The sequence below is a fragment of the Dermacentor andersoni genome, chromosome 3 (genome assembly GCF_023375885.2).
Source record: "Dermacentor andersoni chromosome 3, qqDerAnde1_hic_scaffold, whole genome shotgun sequence".
In the NCBI taxonomy this organism is placed as follows: Eukaryota; Metazoa; Arthropoda; class Arachnida; order Ixodida; family Ixodidae; genus Dermacentor; species Dermacentor andersoni.
Window position 1 is genome coordinate 224,748,030 of NC_092816.1, and position 17,197 is coordinate 224,765,226.

Sequence of the window (17,197 nt, forward strand, 5' to 3'; positions counted from 1 at the left end):
ACAAAGTTCATTTCAGGCGCTTCACACTACTGGGCCTAAACAGGAAACAAGCTCACAGACAGCTAGTTTGACAGTGCGTGCCAAAGAGAATAGTTGGCGATAGTAAAGCAGAGCCCCAATTTTATTCGTCATGCTATCCCGCTTCTGTTTCAAACATCGACTCATTAATTATCGTTCCAAACAATAATCACATTTTAACGGAGATGCGAAAGGCAGAGAGGAAACGACGAGCTATGGAGACCGGACTGCACTGCCACCGCCATCGATCTCCTGTGAGTCAAATTCATTTCGTCACTACTCTTCGTAACAGTTATGATAGAAGTTATGATATGATAGTTATGATAATATGATATGATAGTTATGATAACAGTTATGATAATCGCCACCAGAAGACGGAGGTTTATTCCACGAAGCCGTCGGCTGTCTGGGCTACCACCGAACACACCAGAGTTCAACATCTCCCGCCATACAGATGATCAAGGGCCCATTCCACTTGCTGCGCCTACCAGTTCCGTTCGACAATTGAGAGGTGCGGTTCCCTTCGCCAGTAGACCAGACGAAAATGTCGAGGAATGGCTCATCCATAATCAAGGGGTGAGCGCCGCCAACAAATGGAATAGCGCTTCTCAGCTTTCGAACGTCGTGTTCTTTCTGACCGATATTGCGTTAGTGTGGTTTGACATTCACGAGGAAACGTTAACAACATTGGGCATATTTGTTTCCGAAAGAAAATAACAATTCGGCGACTCCGCGACGCAAAAGAAAAGGGCAGAACAGACACTACTGGAACGCGCGCAAGTTCTAGACAAAACCTGCAGGACGTACATTGAGACAGTATTAAAACTATGTCGGATGGTAGACTTCGGGATGACTGAGGAAGACAAAAGTCGGGTACATTCTAAAAGGGGTGGCCGAGAATGTTGACTGTTTCCTCATTGCAAAAGACACCCTGGCTTCCGTCGCCGATGTCATTCGGCACAGTCGCACGTCCGAGCAATTCAAGACGAGGCGCATCACGCCGTAGTTTGGCAGGCTAGCCAAGGCGACGACAGATGCAAGCATAGATAGCAACCAGTTGATCGATCTTGCACCAGCAATCCGAAACATAATCCGGGAAGGGCTCAGTCTGCATGCAGAAGTGACACGCCCAGGCACTCATAGCTCCCGCCTGCCACTACACTTGGAGCCAAGCGTTCCATCCTTCTCGTATTCTGCGGCGAGGGGCAGCAAGGATGCGGAATTCGTGCCTCGATCACAGCCACGTGTATACGACAGGGGCTCTACTTATGACATTTGGCCACAACAACACCCTCACTTTCACGTACAAGACCTTGTGGCTTATGATGTCAGGTCGCGGCAACAGCACCGACTCCTCTACAACAACGCGACTTGTCACCGACAAAGTGTATTTCAGCGAGCAGCAGAGACACGTTGCCCACATGACAACGAACTTCCTTGCCGCCCAAAGCGGCCTAGCATTCGTTTCGAGGAATATGTTGTGAACCGCGACCCTCCTATGTGCTACAATTGCAATTTCCCAGGACATATAATTCGGTATTATTCTCGACGCCGCCAAATCACGAAGGATGCCACTGATGTTCTCGTTACCCGCACTTCGTACTTAATATGACTTGTGGAGGACCGATTTGCTTCCAAGGGACAATTTCTCGCACGAGACCAGGCGTAATCATTCCCCGGCATCTGAGCAGAGTTTGACGCCACCGACCAACCGTCTCCGCCGTCTCTCTCGGTCCCCTCGGCGTCGTTCTTCCTCACCGGCGCCGCAAGAATAGCATCCCCGACCGATGGAGGTGACGTCGCCGGACGGTCTTTAAGAGAAATGCATCTCCCTGTTATGATGCTCAGAAACAAAGTGAATGTGTTCATTGACGGAATACCGACCATGGCACTCGTTTATACTGCGGCGACTGTGTCTGGGACCAGTCTCGCTTTCAAAAACTGTCTAGGCCACAAAGTTGTTTTCTTAGAACGCCACTGTTATCTTTCGTGGAATAGGCAGTGAGGAGCGCCTTCATCCCCTTGGTGTTTGTGCTGTGAGTATTTTGTTGGCCAGGAAAGTGTTTGTGCCGGAATTCCTTGTTTTTTTTTCAAGTTGTTCGCACGATGTAATTCTTGGTATCGACAACGCGGCGTTTGCGTGGACTGTGGTAGTGGCGAAGTATCGTTGAACACGTTTTGTATACCAGCACTTTCCGAACAAAGCTCGCGTAGCAGAAACAGGGACACACTCAGTCCTCTCGATAGAGTGATTGTACGATCATGGCGCCTAACGCCCGTTGGTGTTTCTTAAACTAGTGTTGACGCTGCTCGTGTTGACCTTGTAGTTAGGCCTCTCAGCATAAACTCTGCTAAAAGTATATATGCTGGTGCGCTGTTCTGTGGTGTGCATGGCGAAAGCAGTCGCCACATTGTGGGCGTTGAAACGTTCCGCCACGCCGGCTGTGCTTCCACGCGTTGTGCAAATCGCTCTCTGATAAAGCTTCAGGTAGCTCAATAGCGGCATTAACAGCGCATGTCACTAGAGCTTGCAGTCATTCCAACAATCGGAATTTTGAATAACTAATCCTCTGCATGATCAGCAAGGCTCTCTGTTCTTCGGAATGGCAAGCATTCATACAGTTCCTTTCCAGTTAAGTTGCTGCATTCTACTTCACACATGGAGATGCACCACTTCATTTACCATCGTCCCACGCTCGCCACAGCATACCAGCTCAGCACACGCCATCCGCCAGCGGCCCTACCAAATGTCATCCTCCAATCGCAAAGTGATTACAGAACAAGTCAAGGAGATGATGAACAAATGTTTCGTTCAACAGCCGTGGAGCCCATGGGCAGCCACAGTAATCCTGGTTGGACAAACAGATGGCCCCTGGACATTCTGCGTGGATTACATTCGTTTAGACGAAATGACGAAGAAGGATGTCTATCTGCTACCGCGAATCGATGACTTCATCGATTGCTTACACGCTGCTTGTTATTCCTCAGCACTTGATTTGCAGTCAGGGTATTGACAAACAGCTAAGGGCCCAGACGACAAAGAAAAGTCTGCATTCGTGACTCCGGATGGCCTATTCGAGCCTAATGCTATGCCTTTTGGCCTTTCCAATGCTCTTGCTACCTTTGAAATAATTATGGGCATAGCATTACGCGGTCTTAAGTGGGATATATGCATGTATTACCTCCATGATGTTATAATCTTTGGCCATACGTTTAAACAAAAAAACGGCGGCCTCAGCCTCGTTCTTGACTACATCGCCAAAGCTTGACTGTTTGTGAACTAGAAAAAATGTTGCTACAAATACAGGTGCCGGGACACCTAGTCGACAAGGATGACTTCAGACCCGATCCTCTTAAGATTGAAACGGCCAGTCCCTTCAAGCCACCGCAGTAAGCACGAGAACTTCGTTCGTTCATTCGCTATGCTCGTATTTTCGTCACTTTCTGCCCAGTTTACCAACATCTTCCACGTTGACAAATATTCTGCGACAAAATGCGGTCTTCAATTGGACAACAAAGTGAGACACATCATTCTCTCCACTGAAGTTTATACTGACGCCAGCACCCTTCTTGCGTCACTTCGATCCATCTTGCCTGAGCGAACTTCATACTGTTGCTAGTGGAATTGGGATAGAAGTGCTTGTACAACGTCACAGTGGCGCAGAACCTGTTGCATATAACAGCCGTTGCCTGAGAAAATATGAACGCAATTATGCGGTTACGGAACAGGAATGCCTGGTAGCTGTTATGACCGTATGGAAGCTGCGCTGTTATTTTGGCGGTGGACCATTCAAGATAATCACCGACCAACATTCTTTATGCTGGCTGGTCGGTTTGCGCGATCGCTCTGGTCGTCTTGCACGTTGGGCGCTGCGCCTTCAGTAATATGACTTTCTGGTGTCGTAAAAGAGTGGCCGCCGTCACGGCCATTTCGGCTTCGTACGAACGTCACACCGCACTCAGGGGCGCGGGCACGAAATGGTACACAACAACCAAGCCCTCTGTTGCTAGTTGTGAGACGTGCCAACGTCACAAGCAACCGACCACCGCTGCCCTGGGTCCTCTTCGGCCACTGACACCGCTTTGCGCGTCGTTCGAGGAATTGACCTTTGGGTCCATTCCCGTTATCTAACAATAGAAACCGTTGGTTCATTGTCTGCATGGACCACCTTACACGGTACGCAGAAATTGGAGCCACGCCCTCGTCCACTGCTACTTGTGTGGCAGTCTTCCTACAGCCTTCTGTGGCCCGTCATGGCCCACCGCATGTTTTAATCAGCGACCATGGTCGCCAGTTCCTTGCTGATACCTTTGAAGAGTTACTTCATTTGTACACGTGACAGTTCCGTCATTCCACACCGTATGTTCCACAGACCAATGGACTCGTTGAAAGAACAAACAGAACGCTGACCAACATGCTTGCCATGTACGTCTCCTCCAATCATAAGAACTGGGAGGACGTGCTGCCCTTCGTCGTTTACGCATCGAACACGGCGAAACATGACACCACGAACTATGTCCCACCTGATCTCCTCTATGCCAAGTTACTGCGAAGGCCTTGCTTACATTTCATTCTGTACAATGGCAATTTGGTGTCGAAGACGTGGCGTCTCCCTGAAGCCGGTTGAATAGCTGGCTTTCGTACTCTGGCCTCGAAAAGTCGTTCGAAATGGAGATACGATGACCGTCACGAACAAGTATCGTTCGAAAAAACAGACTTGGCACTTCTTTGGACGCTGCAAAGCAAGCGTGGATTGTGACAAAAAGCTCTTTGTTTGTAAAAGCGTTTGTAGTTGTTGATCACCTGAGCGAACTCACTTACGTAATAGCTCACGTCCTGTGCGATGGTTGGCCACCAAACGAACTGCAACTGACTCATATTGCTCACCTCAAACCTTTCGGCCCTGCTTGTCCGTCCTGACGCGCCGTATGCGCTTTGTTTGCTTGCGAGAAAATGCAACGGAAATACGCCCGTCTACTTAGATTTAGGTGCACGTTAAAGAACCCCAGGTGGTCGAAATTTCAGGAGTCCTCCACTACGGTGTGCCTCATAATCAGAAAGTGGTTTTGGCACGTAAAACCCCATTATTAAATTGAGTCAACGGAGATACGAAAGGCAGTGAGAGAGGAGGAAGAGAAAGAAGAGCTTTGGACTGCGCTACCACCATCGTCCATCTCCTGCGAAAAAACTCATTTCGGCACAAGTGTTCGTAACGATAATATAATGCGGCTGTTAACAGCGCAAAACGTAGAAGGGACACGAGCCGTGGAGACTACACCACAAGTAGCGCTTGCGGTGTCGTCTTCTCGTGTCCCGTCTACGTTTTTTGCTGTTAACACCAGGATGGAAAACCGACAAGTCCAAGCTGCTATTATAGCGAAATATTATACGGTAAATAACTGAGCGCTGCAACAGAATATAAGCACCAAATATAGGATACTTGAGGCTCCAACATTCGCGGATTATGAGAGGTCGTGCCGGCCTGCAGAACTAGCCCAAGGAAACGTTGCAGATAGCATAAGCGCATCCATGGCTCTAGCTCTGCTAAACAACTGCTGGAAACTGTGCAGCGAAGACAGTTATTAGTTGGAGACGCAAACTAAAGAAAACATGGGTATCGTTTTGGATATATACTAGGACTATAACTAAAAAAAAAGAGTTCACAGCGATAAACAAGAAGACTAGCACGCTCAAGGATCATAGAGACAAATGAGAAGAAAAGGGTATTGCAGTGGAGCTTAACATTTATCTATTGACGAAAGCTGTACCAGATAGAAAGCATCTCACGCTGTAAAATGAAGCCAATCATGAAAGACAGAATACGTCCAATCTAATAACTAATAACGAAGTTCCTATTGTGATGGTGGCTAACTCGCATATTTGGGAATGTAATCAATAACACCAGTACTATATTCAACGTAGAAGCAGATAAATTAGAGGTTTAATTATGAAGAAATAATGAGTATCTTCTAAGGAAGAAATTTCGAAGGCATCTCAGTGTCTTCATTTCTCTGAGCACCTCAGTTTGTACATGTGTGATGTGTAACAATTTTCCTTTGCTTAAGATATAGGTATGCTCAGCGAGATAGTAATTGCTATAGAAATTTTTATAGCTATTAGAGTAAAAAATTCGCCAGCAAGCCTGCACTGGAATGAAGTTTCAACGGCACGAATGTTAAGCTTGATAAAGTGTGCTGCGGTTTGTGCATAGAATGGCAAATTACAAATCAACCTTGTAGGTCCTTTGCGGTCCCTTAGCAGTAGTGGAAAAGCAGTTGTGGAAGTAATTTACAACAGAAGAAATCAATAGTATAAGTGAGATTGAATGAGATAATGACCCATCGGCGTTTTCATGGATGTTGCCGCAGAGTAACAAATCGTGTTCATTATTCCAGTCGCCTTGCGAAGGTCTTTGCGAATAGTTTGAAGAGGAACATACTTGTTTGAGTTTTGATGAAACCAAAATTGCTGAAGATATTATTGGCGTTGCATTCTGTAAGATATCGTTCTATATTGTCTCCGTCAGCTCTCGTGGCAATAATATAAATTTAGGTCTAGAAATAGAACATATCGTTTAGTCAGTATTCCATTGAAGTTGGTTCGCGTATTGCAAACGGCGCAAGTGTCCAGCCATTCTTGTATGCATAGAAAGTTCTCAGAAACTTGGCTGTAATTCCTAAGATAAGCGCAGGCGCTGGTGTCGCTGTTCCTCACGTTGTGATTCCCATTACGCGTGCTTTAGCAGCGGCACATGCGTCCAATTACACAGCAGGTTTGGCTTGTGACAGCAGTAAAGCTAGTCGCAACATCAGCTGCTTATCTATCGCCTGTCTTTCGAATTTTGTGATCGCAGGTGCAAGAGATCGCGGACGAAGTGAAGGACGCCTTTGCTATCCTCCTCGATCTCGTGGACTGGATGAGCGCCGCCAACAAGAAGGCCGCCATCTACAAGGTGAGCGCAGCCTGCGCCCGCAGTGCTATAGCACTCCCCTAATTTGGCGGCACCGCTGTGCGCTCAATCTTTTCCGTGAGCGTGAAGACTTCTGCTTATCAAGGTTAACTCAAGAAACCAGCTGGTGTGGTGATAAGAGACGAAAAAGAAGTTCTGTAATATTTGCCAAAGAAAACAGCCGAGGCGGGCTTGTTGGGCAGCCCTTACAGTTGCAAAGGCACTGCACTTGTGGATACAACGACGAACACCCAAGGGAACATGAGCGTTCATGTTCTTGTGTTCACATTTTCATCTTGCGCTAAATACGAAATCGAAAAGACCAAAATACCGACTAAAGCTTTTTTCGCTCTTTTTATAATTTTTAGACATTTCAATAAAGATGAAGCAGATGTATAGCCCATGGATTGACTTCTGCACTGTCGCACACAAGGAGGTTTGAAAAAAGAATTTCTGGAGTGGAAATGATGTCCCGCAGGTGAAGCCGCACCGCAGTTACTTTAAGAGGGCCGTGCAGCGGCACGATAAATCGTTATCTTATGGTGAAGAAGCGCTTTCTCGCACTTCCGACGAGTTAATCATGGCTCAATTTACCAGGCTTGTCTACGTGTACCTCTGTATTATCGTTTCTAGTTATGAAATCTGAACATCACATTTTATTGGAGCTAATGTCATTGATACTCAGAGAAACTCACTACTTTTGTTGGAAACAATCTTTATTTTCAATTAGCCTATCAGTACAATAACTGAGGCAAATCACTTAATGTTAAAGCCAACGTCACCTGACAAGGCGCTATTTCAGAGGTGGAGGAGGTGCAAGCGTTGGCTTCACTTCTGGAGGAAGCTACGAAAGTTTCGACTTCAGCAATTTAGAAACTTCCTTGATAGAACCCAGTCTAAGCTACAACGCGAAAGCATGTGGCAAGCAGTCGTATGTTGTAGCTCATATTAGGCGCGGGAGTACCGGCCATTTAGAGTTTTAAATGGCGCGCATTTATTATGTTGGAGATAACAGCACAGCTCCACACAGAACTGTTTAGAACAATGAGATGGTAAACAGTTTTCCATACCGTAATTCCAAAATCAATGCTATTTAAGCCGCTCCTAATCACAAGAAAAAAAAAACGCATTCTAGATTCCAATATACTATATGTTATACCCCAATATGTAATTTAAAGTTGAGTTTGCGACGACAGGAAAATAACGTCTTCATGGTAACAATTATACGAACGTTTATTAAGGTATCTTTGTTTATCGAACCATGCATTCTCTCTTGCTTTTATGCGCAATATTGTTTCTACCAAATTAAATTATGCTCGAAACTGTCATACGTGTGCATTGTCTGTGGCAGTTTTTTTTTTTTTTTTTTTTTAATTCGAAAGCATGCCCTTAGGCATAATACAAAGGATGTTAGAAATACACGAACAGATTCGACTCGTGCAAGAAATCTAGGAGTGAACGATGATGGGGTCCATGAATCCAACGTTCAAGGTCGGGTGGGCGGCCAGGCCGAAGGCCTGTTGCCCGGAGATGGCGGAGACGGCTTAGATGAAGCCCTGGGCACGTCCATAATAGGTGTGTCACTGTCACATTTTGGATTCCTGTGTTGCAAAATGGGCACGATGAGCCGTAAGGACCATGGTATTGTTGTGGCCAGAGAGCGGTCACAGACGGGGTGAGTGCGACCCCGACACGTAGCCTCCTTAACGTAACCTCCTCTCGGCGGGTTAACCCGCCAGGGAGGTCTGACCCACACGGAGGTATGAGAGCTCGTGTGGTACGTCGGAGGTTTTCCTTTTCCCGGATCAGTCGTCCACAGGCGTCTTCAGGAAAATGTGGAAGTGGGTATGTTGTAATCTGTGGGTGGGTTGCCATATCTGCTTCAAGGAGACCCGGCAGGGCTGCTCGAGGCACCCACTGGACGCGTATGAGGATATTCGCAGTGGCAGCAAGACGGTGGATGCTATCTGAGAATAGAGTGGACCGAGACACCCTACGTATGTCGTGGATGGCTTGAGTCGAGTCTGTGCGAATGATGAGTTGAGAGTAGCCAGCATCTTGAACAGTAGGTAGCAGCGCGGCCAAGCCGTCTCGTATGGCAGCAAGCTCGGCAAGGTAGGCCGGTGGTGCAGGATCGGCAACATACGAGCACGTTTGGCCTGCCTCTGGTATCAATGGACACACGAGAGCTGTGTGAATCATGGTGCCATTAACACTGGCATCAGTGTATGCTACAAGAGTCGTATCGTCTTGATTGTCATCGGCACGATGAAGGCGGGAAACATGGGCATTCGCCTGACGAGGAACCGGGCTATACAGACGACCAAGAGGCTTATTGTCACTTAATTGTACCCTTTTCCACGGAGCTACATCGGGTCTCGTAGATGCTGGATTGTCTATTTCGTGTCCCATGTACCAGGCCAGTGAAGCAGCCGAGCCGAAATATGATGGCTTTAGGGCGCGCGTGCATCGACGTTGGTGTACGAGTTCGTCAATAGTGTTGAGTTGGGACTCAGCCTGTAGGGTTGGCAACGGAGTGAGACGTGGTAGTCCTGTTATGGCCCGCATAGCTTCATTATTAATGGCCTCAAGGCGAGCCCATTGTGCCTTCGTGAGATGATGGAACTGGGCTCTGTAGACGAGTCGTGGTTGCAATACGGAACGGACCAGAAGGCGAGCCATGTTGGTGCTCGCTCCGCCAGATTTCTTCGCAATCCGACGTATCAACTGTATAGTTTCTGCGGCCTGTTGCTTTGCATTCTTGACCCATGGTCCCGCAGATCCGGAGGAATCCATTTCAAGGCCGAGTACACGGACAGTTGAAGCCTCATGTAATGGTTGCTGATCCAGAGTTAACTGAAGAGGCCGGAGTGCCAGTAGACGGCGCCCATACTTGTTCGCTACTGACATGTACGTCGTCTTGTCCTTGGAAATATCGAGGCCTATCTGAGCACACCAGTTGTGCGTCATGTTTAGGGCCTCTTGGAGCGCTTGTTCTTGGTGGCAGATTTCAGGATGAACTGACCAGACAGTGATGTCGTCTGCGTACATTATGTACTGTGCGTTATGTATCGTGGCTAGCTTCCAGGCTAGTGGAAGGAGAGCCATATTGAAAAGGACTGGTGCGAGCACAGATCCTTGTGGGACACCCCGATGTGCGACGAACTGACCTACTGCTTGGCCAGCCAGGCGAATGGAGAAGGTGCGAGCGCACAGGAAGGCTTCGACGAATGTGCAGACACGGCTAGGGAATTGAAGCCAATGGAGAATTCCGACAATTGCTTCGTGACTTACATGGTCGTATGCTTTACGAATATCCATTGCCAGAATCGTGCGAATTCTTCGGGAGTGGCCTCCGATGAGAACCATAGAAGATAGGTACGCAAGGCCATCCTCTGCGCCTAGATGAGCACGGAACCCGATTTGGCCAGGATGATACCATGAGTACCGCTCGAGCCACCATGTAATACGTGTCGCGAGCATACGCTCCATCAGCTTGCCTAACGTTGAGGTTAGTGCTATTGGGCGCATATGAGCGATATTATCTTGGTGTTTTCCGGGTTTGGGAATAGGGACCATTTCTGCATGCCGCCAAGAATCGGGAATGACTCCTGTAGCCCAAGCTTCGTTTATGGCCCCCAACAGCACTTCGAGAACCTTGCCTTCCGTGTTTTTATAAAGTTCATACGGTATGCCATCCGGTCCTGGTGCCTTGCATGGCTTCGACAGGTCGATTGCCGCTAAAAATTCCGCCATAGTGAAGGCAGCTTGTATACCCTCGATGTCAGAGAGCGTAGGCGGCGTGCCTGCGTCCGCGGGAAGGCAGTTTTGAACAGCGAAGGGAGGCGGTGCTGTGTCCAAAGCCGGAAAAAAGGTGTGGGCGACAGTTTCTGCGAATACTGCTGGTGTCTGGCCCGATGCTAACAGGGCGCAGGCTGCGGGCTCTGGGGGGCGCCGACCACGTTCCATTACTCGGAAGGTGCGCCAAATGGAGGCATTGGACGACGAAGGTCCGAGAGAAGAGCACCAGTCCATCCAGCGGCCACGTTCTAAGCGGTGTTCATGGCGCCGAGCTACTGCAGTAAGGCGTTGGGCCTCTAAGCGAAGGGTATTTGATGCAGGGTCACGTTCTGATGCAAGTTCTGCTTGGCGGCGCGACGCCCAGAGACGCAGAAGTTGCAAATCAGGAGCGGTTCGCGATTCATCAACCCACGACGTACGTGTCGCCTCAACTAATGCCGCCTTAAGACAATGGGACGGGTCCACCATGAAGTTGGATACATTGCTTTCTGATACCGCCCTGTATCGATCCCAGTCCACCACTCGACATAGTCGGCGGAGGCGGCCTGTTCCGCCCGAAGATAAGCCAAGGTGAATCGGATGATGGTCGCTACCCCAGCAGTCGGGTTCACATGACCACGAGACGGTCGTCCTTCCTAGCCACCAAGATAAATCCGGTGAGTGTGGCGGCGCGCAAGGGTGGTCTCGCCGACGAGTAGGCACTGACACATTATTAAGCAGAGTGAATTGGGCGTCCATAAATGTGTCCAGCACACATGTACCACGCGCACTGGAAATAGCGTATCCCCATGTGGTGTGGGGCGCGTTAAAATCTCCTGCGACCATAATGGGGCAACCAGGATGTTTCTGTCGTAGGTGCGCCAGCCAGCCGAGACACAACCGAGCCGCACGACCGCTGTAAGGGCGGGCATAGTATGAAACGATGATAACGTCCGTGCGTTGGAGACGAACCAATACGGCCACGACTTCTTGCCATAGAGTACACCACCGTGAAAGATCAACACGAGTCTGATGAAGAGTGCATCTTACATACGCTGCAACCTTTCCTGGAGGGACATCGGGCGTAGCACTCCTACGATCCAACATTGAAGGCGATGAGTATGCCACAAATCCTGGAATGGGTGGCAGGCCGTTGGATTCTTGAAGCAGTAGAGCCCAAGCATGCAGCTTCCCATATCTGAGACGCTGACGCAGCTCTCCGACCTTCCCCGCGATGCCGCGACAGTTCCACTGTAAGATGCCTTCTGGCACACTTGAAGACGTAGCAGCCATCATAGATTAAGATTGGCCAGTAGAACCGAGGTGAGATGCTGGAGCTGTTGCGCAACGAAGCGCAGGAGTTCTTGGGGTGAAAGAGGCTTCGACACAGATGCCGGGTTAGCCATATGAGCAGGACTAGACGACGACGGTGAATGCGACGGCCGCGCTCCGTCATGACGACGCCGGAGCACTGTACGGCGTTCCTTGAGACGTTGGATCTCCCTTTCAAGGTTGGCGAGGCGAGCGTCGATCTCGAACTCTTCGTCTGCCAAAGGAAGCGGCGTGTCTTCTATCGATTGTGATGCCCGTTGCGGTCGTGAAGTGGACGACCTAACAGCCGCGCTATAGGTACGAGTGGCAGCATCACTTGTCTCTGTACTTGCTTTTGTCACCTGGCTAGCGTCCTCTTCCAGCGAGGCCAGTACGGCGTAACGGTTGTACACAGGGACTTGTTTCATTGATGAATCTCGAGGGGTCCGTGCTGGCTGTCGATAATGGCGTTGTCGAACCTTCTTAGTGGCCTTCAACTTCGTAGGACAGGTCGTGGAAGTGATGTCATGATCGTTTGTTTGGCATAGGCCGCATCTAAACGATGCTGACGGTTCAGGCTCCATGGTGTCGTCTTTAGGTGGGTAGGGGCAGGATGATTTCATGTGTCCCTGTCTAAAGCAAGAGTAGCAGTACACAATGGAAGGCTTGAACGGACGCGGGCGCAGTACGCAGCCGTAATACAGGATACGTTCAGGTGGGGAATTAGGACCTTGAAGCGTGATTAGGCACGTACGACCGCTGCCTAGGTAGCGAGCAGCCACGACCTTGTGTGTGGGACACGATAGTTCCTGCAGGAGCCTCTCGGGTTCTTCGTCAAGGTCAACGCCATTAACCACGTAGCGTCTTAAATCTGTACCACTGGCGAGGTATGCCTGGACTGGAAGGACACACTCTTCCGAGACTTGTATTTGTTGCAGTTCTTCGAGTTTATAAACTAGTGCCATAGCAGACACCCATACTGAGACCGTATTAGTTGGTTTGTGTAGAGCAAAACCTTGAAATCGGGAAGTCTCGAGGCAGGCATCCAGGGCCGCTTGAATGATACGGTTGTGCAGAGTGGACATGTCATATCTAGCACGAGGCTTGATAACCACTTTGTACCACGATGTCGTTGGCGACTCCGGAGACGTGCGTGTCGGTCGTGCAGGCAGGCCTTGTGATGAGCGAGGTCTTTTCGGGGCTGCTGGAGCTACATTTTCATCCGATGGAAGGCCAGTAGCTTCCTTCGTCCTCTTGGCTGAGGTGTGCGCCACGACAGCAGGGCTGTTCTGGTCCATGTTGGTGGTATCCATGCTCAGGGTACCGCCTTCACCCGTTGCACTTGTCCCCACGGAGGAGACGTTCCTGGCTTGGATGGCAGTTGCATCGGTAATGTTCCGCTCCCTCGACGCAGCGGACAGCAGCTTGGATGCTCCGCGCCGGCGCGGCGAGTGCCGCGGGGGCACTCGCACTCGCGAAGCCGCACAAGAACTCGAGCTCGACGGCGCAGCAGGAGGGTGTAGATGACGACGTACCTTGTAGATAGGCGCCAGTAGTAATTACGAACCGCCAAAGCGGTCCATAAACAACAGAGTCCCAGTAGCGGGGAAAAGAAACCAGCAAACGGGGCGAAAATCCGGAGCTACGGAAAAACACGTCCGAGCGGAACGAGCCTGACCTCAGTTATCGTCTGTGGCAGTTATGAAATTTTTTCGATGATTTGCCTTTGCAGCGATTTTATTCTTGTAAGCTTTTGTTCTTGTCAATCTATTTTTTGACAGCCTGCGCATGACGTTCTAAATCTAAATTCTTTTGCAATAATTTGCTGCGTGTAACAATTCCTCCGTGTAAATGAACACATTGGCTCACGGTTCGTGCACTCTGATGACAATCAGCTTCATTCTTAGGGGATGCAAAAACGAAAGATATGCAAGATTGCGCAAGCAATATCCATATCTACATGATGCATATCTGTATGATAGTCGGGTCAAATGTGCATATAATGTACGGTATTTTTTTTAATCAACCAAGTTGGAAGTACAATGCTCATCTATGTGTGACTTATTCTTTGGCTTTGTCAACTGCTGCGTACACTTTGGGGTCTACAACCAATAAACAAATTAATTGAATGAACGTGGGCCGAGCTCTTATACCAGTTTCCATCTGCAAAGACCAAACAGCTTGTGACGCGCCATATTTGGGGTAGGCAACCTGCGCAACCATAAGTAGCAAGCTTCGCCCAAGGTACTATCTTCATGCAACAAAGAAGCTTCGCGAGCTCTTATCTGTACTTGGTAGTCGAGAAGGGAACGCCGACTTAGGTTAAAAGAACGCGAACATGAGACGTGGGGAGCACCTTGACGTTCCCTTTCACAATGCAATACTCTTACTGCGAATGACCACTTGGCAGTTATAGATGCAACCAAAGGATTCGGTTTTGTTACTCTGCCGAAAGAATTGAAGAAAAGGCAAAAGCGGCTCTTGCGAGAAAAGAAAGCTCCAAGCGAATGGTTCTTCCGCCAGAGGCGTCAAAGAAAAATTTGGAGGACCATTAAGTTTCGCCTTCAAGAGTGGAACGCGCTACCAGTCAAAAGTCCCCGAATGCTTCTCACGCTTCCCGGCAAATGCAGCTTATGTAACCGTAATGTTTGCCAAGAAACGCTGGCAGCAAGCGCTATGCACGAAGGCGATCTTTCTGATAGAAACGCGGTCTCTTGTGTGAGACGCGCATGCGCGGAGGAGAGCGCCATCTGACAGTGTTGTTGCAAGTAACCGGGCGCGCCGTCTTCTTCTTAGTAGAGATGCTGGGAAAGAGGTTTGTGTTTGAGTTTCCGCGAACAGAATTATGTTTTCTCGAATATTCAAATTACTATCGAGCGTTGCCATGTCTGTAGGTTGTGTTTAAGGCGTACTGTATGATTTTTCTCACGCAGGTTACTTTGCGAAATTCAATTATTTCGGCATCTTCTTTGCGCTACATAAAGGGCGTGCGGGGTTGGGCATGCTTGGTTCGGAAGGCTTTTTCGCACAAAAGGCGTACGACGCTGGACACGGGATGCGAGACGCCAATTCTGAATTGTCTGCGACACGGGACCCTTAGCTCTGTTGTCTTAAAACGTGAGAAAGTGGCTACAGAATCTGGACTTGCTGTGAATAAGCAGGCATAAGAGCTCGTATGAATGTATGATCATGAAAAAATAAATGGCACGAGCCTACATACACAGTAGCTATGAAAGGGGCGTGGCAAAAGTAATTTAGGGCTCTTTAGCCTAGAGATCCATAAAAATTGACAAATAATGGCACATTTCTTCCAATAAGGCAACATCGGGTTGTGCCATCAAGTCAAATAATTGAGACATTGTCCATTACTCATTTGATTCACATTACAGATTTATTTTGCTCCGTTTGGCACGCACCCCTTTTGACGGCCTTGCAAGAAAAAGTACAAAAGACGGAGAAATTGGTATTCAAGAATATTACAGGGCATAAGCAGCGGCTTCTTATCAGCACATTTGGAAACTTATCATTGGACGACACCCGCTTGCCCGATCAGGAAACTTGCTGCGCACAAAAAGCAGAGTTCTGCATTGGACCTTAAGTGGCACTACTGTTCAACAACACTCCTATCAGTTGGAAGGAAGTGACACAACGGTGCCTTGGCTCACATACAGGTGGACAAGGTGTTCGATACCTAGATGACTATATATTTATTGATGGTCAGTCACAGGAAGGCACATTGCCTTGCATAAAGAAACTATACTGACACTTCTGCAATACCCACTGAAAGAAAGAAGTGTCCATGGCTGGACAATTTTAAAAAGCTGGAACATTTGTTGACAACAAGGTTTATAGCTTTTATGATTATATTTCTACGTGGTAGTGACGGTAAAGAACACAGTAGCAATACTGTGAATGCAGAAATTACCATTTATTGGGCGAACCTGTGCCCAGAAAAACAGGCTACTCTCAAAACGCAACACAATAGCGGCAAACACAGTCGGCGATCGTTAAAATATGATCTGCCGGCCAAACGTGTCGGCTTTGATACATGAGTCATCGAAGCTTCCACAGTAATCGCTGGTGCCTTCCTGTCTTCTACAAAGTTCCAGACAATTCACGTCGCGCATGCAGTCACATTACAGAGAATTTAAGTCAGAGCGCTGCATCGACACGAACAAGAAAGACGACCCGATCTGAGCTACCAACTTAATTTTATTTCAGAAAAGCATGGTACTTATACCAACCAAGATAGTGGAAATTTATTCTTTTTTCTTTATCCAAGAATTACCCCGCATTGCTGGAAGGCGTTATAGCAGGGGGTTACAGGAGGGAAAAAAAACAAATCTTCATTCGTACAGCGCACTTGCTCACACAGCCGATTCCACTCCACAATAGTTTTGACAAAAAAGGAATCCGCAAACAAGTACGTCCTGGCACGGTATTCGATGATCTTAAGTGAGTGGTCATTACGCCTAGAAATATAATTTGGTTCTTTCAAGTAGCTTTTACTGCTAATTCCAGTCTTATTATTAAATATGAGGTATAAAAACTTCAGTCTCAACTTTTTCCGCCGAGAGGAAAGCAGTTCCCAATTCAATTCAAGTTTCATTTCAGTACAACTTTCTCTACGTCCATACCGCCCCAGGAAGAACCTAGCAGCTCGGTTTTGAATTCTTTCCAGCTTATCAATCAAGTTTTTTCGCGCGGGGTCCCAGACGGCACATGCGTATTCCAAAATTGCTCTAACACATGTTAGGTAAGCAGTTTTCTTTAGGTTCGGCTGTGAACATTTCAAGTTCCTCTGAATAAAATTGAGTGCCCTACCAGCTTTTACAATGACGTCATCCACATGAGCAGACCATGAGCAGTCAGATGATAGCGTCACACCTAGATACTTGTATATAGGTTCATTTTTTATCAGGGTATTATTTATCTGGTAATTACAATCCTTTTCTTCTTTCTTGTAAAACATACATGAACACACTTTTTTAAATTCAAATTCATCTTCCATGTGGAACACCATGTATTGATACACTCTAAGTCAGATTGTAACATGGCAGCATCTTGTTCACTCTTAATTTTCCTATAAACAACACAATCGTCAGCAAACAACCGTATACATGAAGAAATACCAACAG